Source organism: Alligator sinensis, unplaced genomic scaffold (genome assembly GCF_000455745.1).
Source record: "Alligator sinensis unplaced genomic scaffold, ASM45574v1 scaffold559_2, whole genome shotgun sequence".
Lineage (NCBI taxonomy): Eukaryota > Metazoa > Chordata > Crocodylia > Alligatoridae > Alligator > Alligator sinensis.
The window spans coordinates 613661-628210 of record NW_005842046.1 but is presented as its reverse complement, the minus strand read 5'-3'; positions in this window follow the sequence as shown (position 1 = coordinate 628210).

The window sequence follows — 14550 nt, the reverse complement described above, 5'->3', positions numbered from 1 at the left end:
CGCGGGTGCACGCGTGCACACACACACAGATACACACACGCCCAGCCCCTGCTCGCGCTGTCTCAACACACACACACACACACACACACAGCCTGTTTTCTACCCGCTCGGACACGCGCGCGCGCACACGCACCCCGCGCACCGCCGGCAGCCCGCCCGCGTGTGCGCACACACACTCACACACATGTACGTACACACACGCGCGTGCACCGCTTCTCTGCTCACTTGTATGCACACACACGCACCTTTCCTTTCCCTGCTCAGTCTTGAACACACGCACACGCACGCACTTCCTTTCCCTGCTCAGTCTTGAACACACGCACAAGCACGCACTTCCCCCCCCTGCTCTCTCTCTCTCTCTCTCTCACACACACACACACACTCTCTCTCTCTCTCTGTGCTCTCTCTCTCTCACACACACACACACACTCTCTCTCTCTCTCTGTGCTCTCTCTCTCTCACACACACACACACACTCTCTCTCTCTCTCTGTGCTCTCTCTCTCTCACACACACACACACACTCTCTCTCTCTCTCTGTGCTCTCTCTCTCTCACACACACACACACACTCTCTCTCTCTCTCTGTGCTTACTCTTGCTCAGGCATATGCACACACACACACGCCTGCTCCTATATCCACCTATCTCTTGCCTGACTACATTTACACACATACTCCTGCATGCGCGCACACCTCTCCTGGGTCTCCAGGCTCCCTCCCTGTTCATCACTGCACACCTTTTCAGCCCTTACGCACACTTCTCTCACACACACATGCTCTCTCTCTCTCACACACCCCCACACACCCTCCTCCACTCAGCCCCTTCACACCCATCACCGCCTCCCTGCTCAGCCACAGACATCCCAGGCACTGGCTCATGGTCCCCTCTCTGCTTGCCCCTGCCAGCCCCGTCTGGCTCCTGCCCCCCTGGGTGCCAGCCAGCAGTGCCACGGCTCTCCCCCAGCGCCAGCCTGCTTCGTCTCTGCCCTCCCGCTCCAGGGAGGGTCAGCACCAGCCCTGGCCCTGCAGGCACCAGGATCCGGGCAGGTAGCCAGCTCCAGCCAGGGCCATTTCGGAGAAGATGGGACAGCCCAAGCTGTGAAGTGCAGCGGGGAGGGGGTGCCACACACCCACAGCACAGCCGCGTTGTCATTGCAGGCAGAAAGGGACCAGATGTGAACAAACAGCAGCTCCCAGCCCAGGTGCCAGGGCCGTGCAAAGCAAGGAGGCGCGTGTGGCCACTGCAGCGGGTAAGACGTGCAAAAGGGGTGTTCAGCTGCGTATGGGCTAGAGCTGCACCGGCCCACGGGCAGAGCTAGGCCGTTCGCGTTTTGCCAAAGGTCAGTAAATGAATTCACGGCCCTAGGAGGGTCGGGCATAAGGGGCAGCACGTGGCCTGGCGTCTCCTAGGGACAGTTTTGCACCATCTGAGAGGGAGAGCAAGCATGCACACCTGGGTTATCACCCAAACACTGCCGGCCAGGAACAGTCTAGGCCCAGCTCCCCGGCATCGCCCTTCCTGGCAGAGGTCTGTCTTCCAAATGAACATCATCCTCTCCAGGGCATCTCCCAACCAAGTTTAATGGCCACGCTGCACTGCAATTCATGCGAAAAAGTTTCTTCCATCAGGTTGCTTGGAGAGGGGCCAGCCCAGGTGAGAGGAGGCTGCCTTGACCACACGTGGGCCAGGCCCCTTGGCACGAGGAGCAGCGGTCCAGGCTGCACCGAGCGCCCCATGGACTTGGAGCACGGGAAGGTAACGGGGCTCGCGCTGGTTTTGCACTGATGCTGGATGTGATCAGGGTGCGCTGAGCAAAGGGAGCCAGGCAGGACTGAGGGCAGAGCAAGGGTGCAGTGGCACCTACCGGTCGCAGTGGCTCATTACAGGCAGAGAGCAGGGCTGAGATTTTTTCCTTCTTCACATCAGTGCCCAGCTCATTAGCAGCCAGGGAATATCTCCTGCATGGCTCAAGGCTGATGACTAGACTTTTTGGATGGGGCCGTGGCACCGCCCAGCCTCCCGGCCTTGAGAGCAAAGGCCAAGCAATCAGAAACCTGCCGTCCACACAAAAGGAAGAGAGCACCGAGGCTCTTAAATATCTCATTCCCAAGTATGTTTTGCATGAGAAAGGTAATGAAGCTGTACGTTCAAGGTGAGTTTTTCTCTCTCTTCCCCTTGGGAACTAGTACAGTGCTATGACTCTCTCTGCTACCAAAAAACAAAATCTTAAAATAATCCCTATTCACCCTCCTTTCTAGTGTTTAGTTCAGCACAGAGGTCTCAGTGGCCCCGTGGCACTAGATGGTGTGTGTATTATATACGCACACACACAGACGCCGAGTGAGAAGCTATTACTCCCCTCGCCTGCTTGCAGTGCAGTCGGACAGGGCAGACAGAGGAGGCAGAACTAGTCCGAACATTTTGGACAAAATGCTTTATTTGCCATTGAAATATGCTGCTTGCTGAAGCCAAACCATTTCACTGAGCCGTGCTGATTTTTTTATAAGGTTTTCACCACGGGGGCTCTTTTTGAGATCAGCAGCCGATTCCCCTGTCACTTCCAAATAGAGCGAGCGACAAGTGCAACAGAAGGCACATTTGTACTGGTATAATCAGTGTTAGACTGGGAAAAGAAAAGGGTAGCAGGTAGATGACAGAGCCCCCTAAATCAGGGCAACTTCACCCCTGAAAGCACCAAGGAAAGTTACACTGATTTGTGCATCATCTATGCCTCCATCCCAGCATAGGGGCTGGGCAATTAGCTTCTTCCCGGCACCTATTAGCAAGGCATATTAATAACCACCTCATCTCTGCCCATCCCTGTTTTCAAAAACAGGACCTTCCTACATGGGGCCATTTGTAAACATGCTTGGAAGGGTTTTTGTGTCATTTTTTTTTCTTTTGGTTTTGAAAGCAAATTTCAAAACTTCAGAGGCTGTCATGAAACAGAGGGCCAGCACAGAGCCAAGAGTGCCAGATAGAGGGGAACAAGCAAGCAAGAGCCCGATTTTGCATTATGCACCCATTCACTGAAAACAGAAATAACTCTGGCACCAGGGAAAGGACCCCAGGACCGCCACATCCCAGGGGACTGGGCTACAGAGTCACGCTCTCACTTTCTTGTTCTCCTTCTGGCCCCATTCAGCTTGCATGCTTGGCTTCTCGGGGGTGCAGCTTCAATAGGAGCTGTGGAGCATGCCCCCCACCAGCCCCTTGCATGGGCTGGCCGTCAGGGTCTATCCCTGCGACGTGGGAGATGGGGCTGTGACGTCTCAGGTTGAGGATTGCCCAGAGCCTCATTCCCTTGGTAAATGCGTTACCTGCTAGACCATGGTGCAGATGGTGAGCCCCTCTTATTGCTGTGCTTTACGTGTCTTACCCAGTTTCCAGGGTGTGTAATGCTAGTGTGACACCCCCTCCCGCCCCCGTGAGATCCTGCTGTACGCGCAGCAGACCGCTGCACTCTGCTTACACTTTTCACGCCCAGATTCTCTTCAATTCCCACCGTAACCGATCTCAGGTGTCTGGGTTTTCTTTATGTTCATTCAAACCCTGGAATCAAATAGGAGAAGAAAACATCCATGATGAAGCACCCTCCTTTCTTATCTGTAACCCCCCACCCCCATCTCTGAGCTTCAAGCGTACACTTCGTGAACAGTAAGGACTGAAAAAAATCCTATCCTGGTTTTTCATTCTCACACTCGACAAGCCAGCGGTGACACCGGCCCTTTGTCCCCTGCCCTTTGCTCCATGCCCAGCACACAATAGTGCCAGCCTTGTCACACCACACTTCATCCTTCTCTCTGGCCAGCTCACTCCATCTGCTTTTATAGCTATTGCTCTGGGGCCTGACCCCCACGGTCCACATTTTAAAGTGTACCTTTCTCCTACCACCTGTCTTACCATCTTAGCTTTTACATATCTCATGCCTATTCCGGCCCAGCCATAATGGAGCTCTCTGTTTCTTTGACAAGCCACTTATCATTTGTCACTTCTGTTTCTTTTCCAAAGTTATTCTAAAGAGCTCTCCACGTAGCTCTTGTTTCTGTCAATTTTCTGCCTCCGCATCTCTCGTTGTTGTCTGCCTAATGACGGGCGCTCGGCAGGAGTCGATTCCTCTTTTCGGTTTGGAGCTTGATCCGAAATTCAACCTGTTTGTCTTCGTTCGCTCGTCCAAGTCCCTGTCATGATGCACGCCTGCTCCGCAGCCTCCTCCCGTGCTCTCAGCCTTTTCCTTTCCATCCTTTCTGGGAACTTAAAGCCTGCTTGCCCCTGCGTTCACGCACAGGACTTTGTACAGCAGGAACACCCTTGCACTCTCCGTCCTTCCCTTAAATCGGTCTTGAGCTAGTTTGCCTGGAAAAGCATACAAGGAGGATGGCTTGTATGTTGATTCCTTTCGTTGTATTTTTGTGAATCAGCGGCTCCGCAGGGGGCGGATAGTGGGATGACCTTCAGGGAAGGTTAGCTAGGAAATAAGTGGTGGGGTAATGCTGACAAACAAGCAGCCACGGACCAAGCAGCGGCAGCACCGCCAGGATGGGGTGAGGAGAGCAAATGGCAGTGGTTTCCATCCTGAAAAGCCACATCTGTCCTTTGACAGTGCTGCGACACGGCAAGTGCAGGTCACCGCTATAAGCCTATCCAGCCCCCAGCCAGGGGTCGACAAGTCCTCAACGGCAGATCAGGGGAAGATGTTAGACCTCAACGGCTGCAAAAGCAGATGAAGGCTGCTGCAGAACGAGATCCCCGGTTGTCTTGATCTCCTTGCCATTGGATCAAGGTCCTGTTTTGCCAAGAACCGCGCGGACACCGATGCGCAGCAGCTTCTCCACAATAAAAGAAGTCACGCGCAGGCATTTTCCATTACACCAGCTTATGGAAGACCATTGTCCTTGACTGCGAGGGATTGCTGAACAAGAGGATTTGGTGAATTGCGCTCTGTTTTGCAGAGTTTGCCTCATCTCCCAGAAGAGTCTGTCTGCTGAAAAACACCTCTGCGCTTCCTCCTGCTCAGCAGCTCGCCCGGAGGAGGACCGGGAGGTGGGCGCGCTGTATCGGGCTGCGCACGGATGTTCAAGTGGGACGGGAGGTGGGATTGGGCTGGAGAGCTGTGCAGCAGACTGGGGGAAAGGGAGCTGGAAGGTGGTGGGCTATGGGGCAAGTCCCTGAACTGGAAGTGGGGCCTGGGCCCATGTGAGGAGGAGGCTGGTGGACCACGAGATCTATCTTCACAATCATCATATTAACTAGCTTTGGGTATCTTTTTTTGACTGGAAAGGACAAGAAAGCCTCCCAAAATGCAGGCACAGGTAGCAGCTTCATCTCAAAGCCATCAGCCCCCTCCTCTGACTCGCCCTGGGGACCATCCCTGTACACGCACCCTCTTTTTGATTTCCTCACTCTCAGATGGATCAAATGCCATCCTGCTGGCTTTACTGCATCATGCAGCTTTAGCTAAATGGACATGTTGAACGCCAGGGAATTCCCTTTAGGATGTGGAGAAATTCAAGTCGTTCCCTTCCTCATACCAAGCATTCAGTTTCCAAACCATCCCTACAAGTGTTCTATGAGGCCCAAGAGAAATGAGGACAGGGTGGCTCAAATGTACATCATGAGATCTGTTCCTCGCCTTATACACCTCTTGACTTTCTCCTACTCCTCCCAGCCACCTCGCTGAGATAGGAAATCAAAGGAAAACCCCACTGTTGGGAATGTCTATAACTGGAAACAGCCCTATGTCACTGAAGGCAGATGGGACAGGTCACCTCTGAGGTCTTCTGCATCTTTGAGGTCTGTGCTTTGCTGGGTTTTAAACCAAAACCAAAAAAAAAAAAAAATAATAATCCACACTGCCATGTATGTAGGAGGGGCCTCAAGAGCATCCCCAGTGTTATCCCATAGTGCGTTCGTTAGGATTGGAGGTAGGAAGCCTTAAACCCATTAATGCATCATTGAACACTGCTCTCACGGGGCTCATCCATCCCTCTGCAAGGGCAGGTCCCAGCACCGAAGGGCATGACTACGCTCTGCCTACCTGCATCTGCTCTTGCTCCAGAAACACATTAGTGAGGCTGCTCCAGGCTTGCCCATCGGTGCCTGCTCTCCCCTCCAGTGGTCCCACGCGGGGATGGTGGTCCCAAGAGGGGACCTTGGTCATGCCAAGTCACAGGAGCACAGACAAGCCCAAAAGGAGTTAGCTTGACGCATCAGGAGCTGCCCCAGAAGGTCTGCCATGCTAGGAGTCTAAAGGTGAGAGGTTGTGAGCATACTAGGGACTGCTCCTGAAGCAGGAGGGGCTCACGGCCATATAGCAGCAGGCTTATGCAAAGGGGGTGACCCCAGCATTCGCCATCAGAGCTCAGATTTGCTCTCTGACCTCAAAGGCTGGTAATGCACGTGGGGAAACAGAGCATGGCTGAGCCAGAAGGGGAGTTAGCAAACAGCGGCTGTGCAAGGCACGTTCATTTGGAAAAGGAATATAATGCAGCAGCCTAGTGTGGCAACAGTCCCTTTAATGCAGGCTATGACCTCGTTACACTTTGTGCTTCAACTGCACCTTCCTTTCAAGGATTTCCACGGATCTTATGGGCACAAGTGAGCTGAAACACATCCATCCAAGTAGGGATATAGCAGAAAGGTGTTTTTTCTGTGATACAAAGCCTGAGATAGAGCGAAATGACTGACTCAAGTCAATGGCAAAGCCAGAGATGGGGTCAGGATGGCTAAAACCATAGGGCCGCTTTTTTAACACCCGCACGTAGGATACTAATAGTCTACAAGGAAGGAAGGAGGTAGATGAGCCAAACCTAATGGCAGCAAAGCAGGCAAGTGGGTTGCCATGAATGGAGGTTAAAAAAGTTGTTTGGAAAGCCGCATGGATGCATTTCAGCCGTTGGATTTTGGATCTGCATTTCCCGGAGATCCACAACCAGGGAAGCCCCATGCTGTCCGCACCTGGGAGCCACCATCCTCACTGCTCCAAGGGCATGAAGCGGGGGAGAGGGCCACATGGGGGGCTGACGTAAGCTTTCCCCTCTTGCAACCAAGGATGATGTTACACAAAATAATTTGGCTCTTTAGGAATTACACCCTATTCAACTGGAAATGCTTATACGCTCGTGCTTTAAGGGCAAGACCTAACTCAACCTATGTGTGATTGCTCTAAAAAAAAAAAGTTAAACTGCAGTTTCCTGGCCTAAGCACAGACTGGGTTGAAACAAAGCAGCGCTACTAGTTCGTGCAGGGTTGCTGTGATCCCTTGGCAGGTGTCTCAGCACCTCTGACGTGCCTTGGACGATGGCAGGCCAAAGGAAAATGCTCCCCATGCCACGGCCCCCTGGGAACAGCAGCTTGATCAGGCAGCATGAAGAGGCCAGCGCTCATCAAATTATTTCTTCCAGGTGCACAGCCAGGAACTGAGCTAATCTACGAAAAAAAAAAGGGTCCCCTGCTACCTCAATGTCTTCCACTCTTGGAAGAAGAGAGAAAAGACCTGACATGCCAAAGACTCGGTCCTCTCCCCAGTTTCCTCCCCCACTTTTCTGCGGTGTCTGTTACTGATGGGAACAGGAACTGGTCCAGGGTCTGCAAAGTGACACGGTAACGCTGAATCCCTATTTATTATCGCTCTCTCTCAAAGACAGATCTCAGATGTGTAAGACAAAAGGCAGTGCCGTGAACACTTGGGCTCTGAAAGGCAAGCTGTGCCCTGTCTGGCTCAGCCATCAACACGATCCTCCGAGTCCCTTGTTCGGATAGCAGGCCTCGTGCTAACCAGTGTTTTTCTTAAAGCCCCTCCTCCTGGCACCCTGGGATTGATGAGGAGAGACGCTCGATCGTCTTTGTTCTCAAAAAGTCTGCTTCTAGCCTTTGTGGTCGCAGAGACAAAACTCGCAAAACAAAATAGTTGAAAAGCTCAGAAGGCAAACACGAAGAGCGTTACATTCGATTGTTTTGGTTGGCCATCATGATTTCATTGGTGTCCAATTAATAAAGATTGGTGCTTAGCTGGCATTTTATTGCTGAGGTGTAAGGTGGGACGGGTCCCACCTTGTTCCCCCATCGCTCTAGTAGCAATGCACAGCGCTCAGGAGAGAGGACTTGAATTCACCTGTAATGTGAGCAGGTGTCACCCAGAAGATGCATGCCGTTGGAAAAGGAGGTGCCCGTAGCTCTCCGACAGCATCCTTGTCCTCTGCTAATGAGCAGAATCCAAGAGGATTGATTAACTTGCCCTGCAGAGGTTTCCCCCAGCTGACCGCTTCTTCCCTTCTTCCAGTGCTGTATTTTGGGGTCTGTAAAACGAACTTGCTGAAAAAACTAGAGAAACGTTTAAACCTGACTTGTCTGACTACACCCTCTTGCCGGATACACTCTTTAGATACCTTCCTCATAAGGTGAACCGTGCTGCTGAGTCCAGGTCATTAATTAAGCCCGCAGCTTTCGTGTCGTACGCCTCTGCCGTGAACTAGGTCAGGAGCTTGTTTCCAGAAAAGACAGGGGCGTCAAGGCCACTATCTGACTTTTAATTTCAAAGACAGCAAATGAAAAGACTCACGCTATCTATGTTCTAGTAATGACATAAAGGGTAATTATATATGGGAAGAGATTCCCTGGAAACAGTAATTAGGACAATATCTAAGAAAATACTTGGTGCCTGACAGGTGAGATGTATGTGGTCAGGCCGAAGAAATCTAACGTCCAGAAATGCTGGAGAGCTGGAGAGGAAGGGTCAGATCCGCCAACTACAAAGCAGCTTCTATTCACAGAGGGTAAAACAGCAATTTTCAAGTAGTCTGCAAAAAAAAAAAAAAAAAGTTTGAAAACCACGGCTCTAATCCATAATGATGCTGAGGGTCTCAGCGGACCACTTAACCTTTTTTTGTTCTGCAGATCAAAGCGCGCATAACTCATATTTGAATATCAGCAGTCTTACCTTTCGAATGCAATGGATGGGCCTGGTTTTTCCTGAGCAATGTCCGGGGAAGTCAGGTGCAATGTTTGTCCGCTTTAGACTTAGGTCACCTTTCTGCGGACCACCTGGATGGAGCTCGCGGACCAGCGGCGGTCCACAGACCACGGTTTGAGAACCTCCGAATTAGACAATTTCAGGATGTCTTGAAACAAAATTCACCCCTTCGGAGCTTAGAGGCAACTAAGGATTTCTGACGGGGACCCAGACCTCGCAGCACCAAGAGTAACCACAGGGCACAGAACAAGAGATCTAGAAATAAATGCTGTAATGGCACTTGGAAGAGATGGATGCAGCAGCATCTGAAGGATGCCACTGGAAGAGATGGATGCAGCAGCACCTGAAGGCTGGATGTGCTGCTGGAAGATATGCTGCAGACACCGGGCTCAAGGCAGGGATCGTGGGCTGGAAGTGTGAGGCCAACATTATACAGGTCAGACTAGATGACTGAAGGCTGCTTTCTGGCCTTAACTTCAACGAACCAATGAGTTCACCGCATGTTCCTGCCAATCCCCGTGTCAAACATGCGATGCCGCACGTTGGGCCTTGCTCTTTGTCCTGTTGAAGTCTTCACTGGAGAGAAAAGGATCCTGTCCATTAGCGGACAGGATTCCTGGGAGATTTCCCTCCGAGAGCCCGATCCCGTAACATCGCTTACAGACAAAACTCTCGGCAACATCAGCAGGATCGCTGCCTACGGTTGGATTGCAAGATGTCACGCAGGAGGCACTGCTGGTGGTTCTGGAAAGGCAGGACCTGGGTGAAACGCATGAAGGTTCGTGGCGTGCACAAAAGCCGATGCACCTTTTCCTGCTCAGTTCAGGGCAGGCGCTCGGGGAACGCAGGGTGAGCAGCGGCCACCAAGGAAGGTGGCTTTATTCCTCTTGTGCTGATTTCACCTCTTTGTGTGGTTAGCTGCTGAGCCTGCTGCACAACCATCTATTTCTACCGTGCCTGGGGGTTCACCAGCTGGATGGGCTTTATAGGATATGTGAACAAGACAATAAAATATATCGTTTTTGCTCTTTTGTGCAGATGGTGCAAATCCCTTTGATTTTCCATGCAAGTGGGGACACTGTTTATGACGCATGCCGATCAGGAAGCAAGGAGCTACTCACTGCTGCTGGAGCAGCTCCCCCAGACTGAGCTCCATCACAACAGTTATCCCATGTCCTGCCTCGCCAACGCTTGTGCATCGAGGTGAACTGGCATGAATTACTTTTCTTGTCTTTATAGGCGAGTTTCCTGCCTCCTTGTGCTTTGGTCTCCCTCCCCGTCCTGCTGGAAGCTCCTCGTGCAAGGTTTCATTGTACAGCCCGGCAGATTTTCTTAACAAGTTCTTTGAGAAGAAATGAATAGCTGTCCGGACAATAGAAATAGCTCCATGAGATGGGCTGCAGCTTACAGAGGAGAGTGCTTCAGTGGTTCAAGATATTTCAGCATCTCTCCCCTCGACTCCTCTTTTTGCCAACTCTATTCATTGCACAGCTTCTCCGTCATAACAGCACAGTGTCACCATTCGGGTTTTGGGTGCATCTCTCTTTGAAGAGAGGTCTGGAAACAAGTGAAAGGCTGAGAATGGTCACATCGATCTATTAGGAGCGCAGGACTGTAAGGGACCCCCTTCCCATCCTGGGCCTGCAATCATTTATCCAAACCGCTTCAAACCCCCAGATACAGCTACAAGGTGCAAACCCAGGAACACCCTATAACAGGCCACAGGTAAGAGCAGGGGAGAGAAGGACACTGCCTCCTCCCTGTCACTGCAGAAATTGGAAATAACCAAATGAAACCATCTAGGCACCCCTGGGAAGGATGTTTCCACATGAACCCAGTTGCAGGGACAGACGGGGGTCACACCCCAGCAAAGGAGGAGCATATTATAGGTCCCGTTTGAATGCACTTCCCTAAAAGGGAGATGGACACACTGATCCTAATGTCGCCAAATTGGCTGCACGCTCCTGCCACATTCGTTCTCCACCCAAATGAATCCCAAATTCACAGGACAGCTTTAAAGGTAAAACAAGCACCGCCGTTCTTTGAAGGCTGACACACAAAACGGCCAAAGACCGAACGGTTGAAATCGCAGGCCCCCGGAAAGCCGAGTGCGCCGGAGCGATTTCAGGACAAAGGAGGCTCTGCGGCAGCAGAAGGGTGCGAGCTTGGGTGCTTTCCTTCATTTCTGGTTTCGCCATCTCATGGTAAAAGGAAATAATGCAGAGAAATCATCTAGCAGCCTTGGAAAACCCCGCTCTGAGCACAGCCGTTCCCCTCTGCCGTTTCTGATGGAGGGCATGTCTGGGGAAAGCAGCTCCTAAAACACCTAAATTCAGTGCAGCCACAGGAGGCAATTCAGTTGTGGGCGACAATGGCCAGCTCTGACATGAGCTTCCCCAGCTGTACATGTGGGGTCACAACTGGCCCCATCCTGTTTTTTGGATCCCACATGCTTCTTAACTGGGCCTGGGGAGTTCCTGGCCACTGTTTCCATGCGGCTCTCAGGCGCCTCCCGAGAGCCCACTTCTGGCATCTTCCTTGGCCACGGGGGTCCTGCAGACCCTGGGACCAGTGCCACTGCCCTCCCAAGCCCGGAGTTACTTAGACGGGTTGCTATCAGAGTGCTGATTTCTTAATTACATCCTTCAGAGGCAACGTGGCGATTAAGCAGACCTCGCAGGTTTTTAGCAAAGGAATTTCTTCACCACCTGCAATCACTTAAAAAACACAGGAGAGTCACTGACCTGGAAAGCAACACATAGTCCTGAACCCACCCCCATCCCACGGCTTCATCTCACCCTGTCTGAATCCTGGGTCCGAGACACAGATGGGATTGAAGGGAAAAGCGAGTGCCCTTCACCCAGCCGGGTCTGCTTAGACATGGCAATATATTGCTTGAAAAAGCACCTGCCCTTTTCTGTTTTTGCCTGTGCTTTTTTTTTTTTTTTTTTGGTGGGGAAGTGGCAGATCAGAGGACTGCGGGAAAGTAGGGCTGGAAAGTATCTTGCAAGGTTTAGTTCAGCCCCCTACTCAAGGCAGGATCGTCCCATCCCATCCATGCGTCTGTGCAACCTGTTCTTGAAAACTTGCACAGATGAAGAATTCAGTCTCTCCAGGCAATGCTCGACCATCCTCAGTCAGAAAGTTCCTCCTAATTTCCAACCTAAGTTTCCCCTGCTGCAGCTCGAGGCCATTGCTCCTTGTCCTGTCCTGTCCCCTACAGTCCCAGAGACGAGCCCATCTCCATCCCCTCTCTAATCACCCTTCATGTACTTGAAGACTTATCACATCCCCCTTCGGTCTGCTCTTCTCCAGACTGAATAAACTTTGTTCTTTCAGCTCTTCCTCAGGAGTCTTGCCTCCCAGGGCCCTACTCATCTGTATTGCCCTCTTGAGTGATGACCCAACTCAAGCCACTGCACCCCATCCCACAGCCACTTGACCCAGATAGCAAGTCCTCCAAAGTCAAGGCCCTGCTAGCAGAAAATCCAGTGCTCCACTAAGGAAGAGTCATTCATCATATGTGGCCCTACCTGGCTTGGTTAGCTCACCCCAAGATGCCTTACACCACAGCATGAGCACGCACCGTCCAGAATACAGGAACCCCGTCAGGGCTTGTGCGCTTTCCAACACCACTCGGACAGCCGGCTGCCATACACAGGCGATAATGCAAAGCACAAGCTTCGGAGAAGGTGACAGGCAAAACGCAGGTCACCCACCCAAACAGAGCTCACTGCTTAGCACAATCTGCCATAGAGGGTCTGGAAATGAGTGTCACCCCTGCACACAACCATGCTCACCCGGAGGACTCAGCAGCTACTTGCAATACTTGCCATGGGCAAGATAACGGGAGGATGAAAACGAATGAAACGGGAAGGGGGCGCAAAGGATCGGTGCAATGACCTCACGCATGCATCTCCTTCGTGCTGCCTGCCACGGCTGGTGGCGTCATTGCTCTGGCTTTGCATTGGTGCACAGGGGCCCAATTCTGGGAAGGGCCAAGCACTCATCTCCTATGGACATCCGTGGAAGTGCCCACCTCCTAGTACAGACAGCAACCCTTTTGGAAAAGGCAGTGGCACTCAGCTTTGTTCTGTGGTTCACTCTAAGCCCTCCACTTCTGCCCCGTCGGACCCGGGCTCCGTTGAGGTCAAGGGGAGTTTTGCCATTGTTGGCAGTGGCAAGAGCATTTCGCCCAAGAGTTTGGGGAGAAATTGGAACCACCCCCCTCCCCCAAATGCACAAAGGGTGATGCCAGGCAGTGCTCTTCCTCAGCCTTTAAGTGTCACAGGTCGCTTATGAAACCTTGGATGGAAGTTACATCAGCAAATTTCTGCTCCCCTGGACGAACTGTCCTCCCACACCCCCGGAAGATGCATTTCACTGCAAGACAAAGGGTCATAGCAACCCCGGAAGATGCATTTCACTGCAAGACAAAGGATCTTAGCAAACCCTCCTGCCTCACTTCCATATTCGCCTTCAGGTGACTGCCGCCTTGAATCAATCCTTTCAAGAAATTATTTCATTGCTAGCATCACAAATCATCGTGCCCACTCTCCCCATGCGATGCTAGGAGTAACCCGTTAGAGCTACTGAGAAAAATCATTGCTTTGCTTCTGAACCTGCTGCTCGATCTGTCAGTGCGACTTGCATGTAACAGCACGAGCATTAAGAGGAAAAACAGCTTCATGAGAAATGCTGCGAGCTTCCTGTGGCTGGCTACAGCTGAACTCTCTCTGAACTTGACTTTCTACTTGTTTAGGCTGAACCACAGCTGGGGCTACACATGTAAGGAAGTGGCAATTGGAAGCCCAGGTGTAAATGCTACTGAGCACATTTAGAAAAGGGGGATGCCCAAAATGTCAAGCCAGACACAACGGCCTTGCCGTGCATCCACATCAGCAGCTTCCCATCATCTAGACCGGCAACTCAGGTCAGAGTACGGCTCATATTTAGGAATGGCAAAGCAGCCTGTTTCAACAAGGGTGAAGTTGCACATTATACTATGGGCCCTTAAAACATGAGTGTCTGCGTGTTAAAGTGTGTTATGTGCCCTCTGAGCTTCTCAAAGTTGCACTGCTTTATGCGAGGGTTAACTCTGGACCGCGCTACCAAGCTTGTGTTAGGGTAACTTCAGTCTGCTCCACGGACGCAAAACAAGCAATTTGCAGTGCTCCAGGATCCCAGGATGCACCGCTCGCAGCCCCCTCCCCCCCCAGAGCAGAGTAAGGGCTGCCAGGGTGTCAGCTTCACACCTGCCTGGCAGCAACCGCACTGCCAAGGAGCCAGGCAGGGGAGCTAGTAGGAAATCTGGCAAGTTTCTGTACGAACCCAGGCTGCGTTGCAGCTTTTTCAAAATCGAGCAGAGACTGCACAACGTTTCATAGATCACAAAGCGGCTTCTCCAAGGGACACATGGGAACGAGCATTTCGCACCTGCTCTCTTCCCCTACCCCATTCCCTTCCTCTGCCTTCATAACAGGCCTTTCATCTTTGCAAGGCACGCTCTCGGGATGAAATAAAGGGCCAGGCAATCCCAGTGAGAAACGCTTTCCCAGGAGAAGACAAAAAACAGAGTT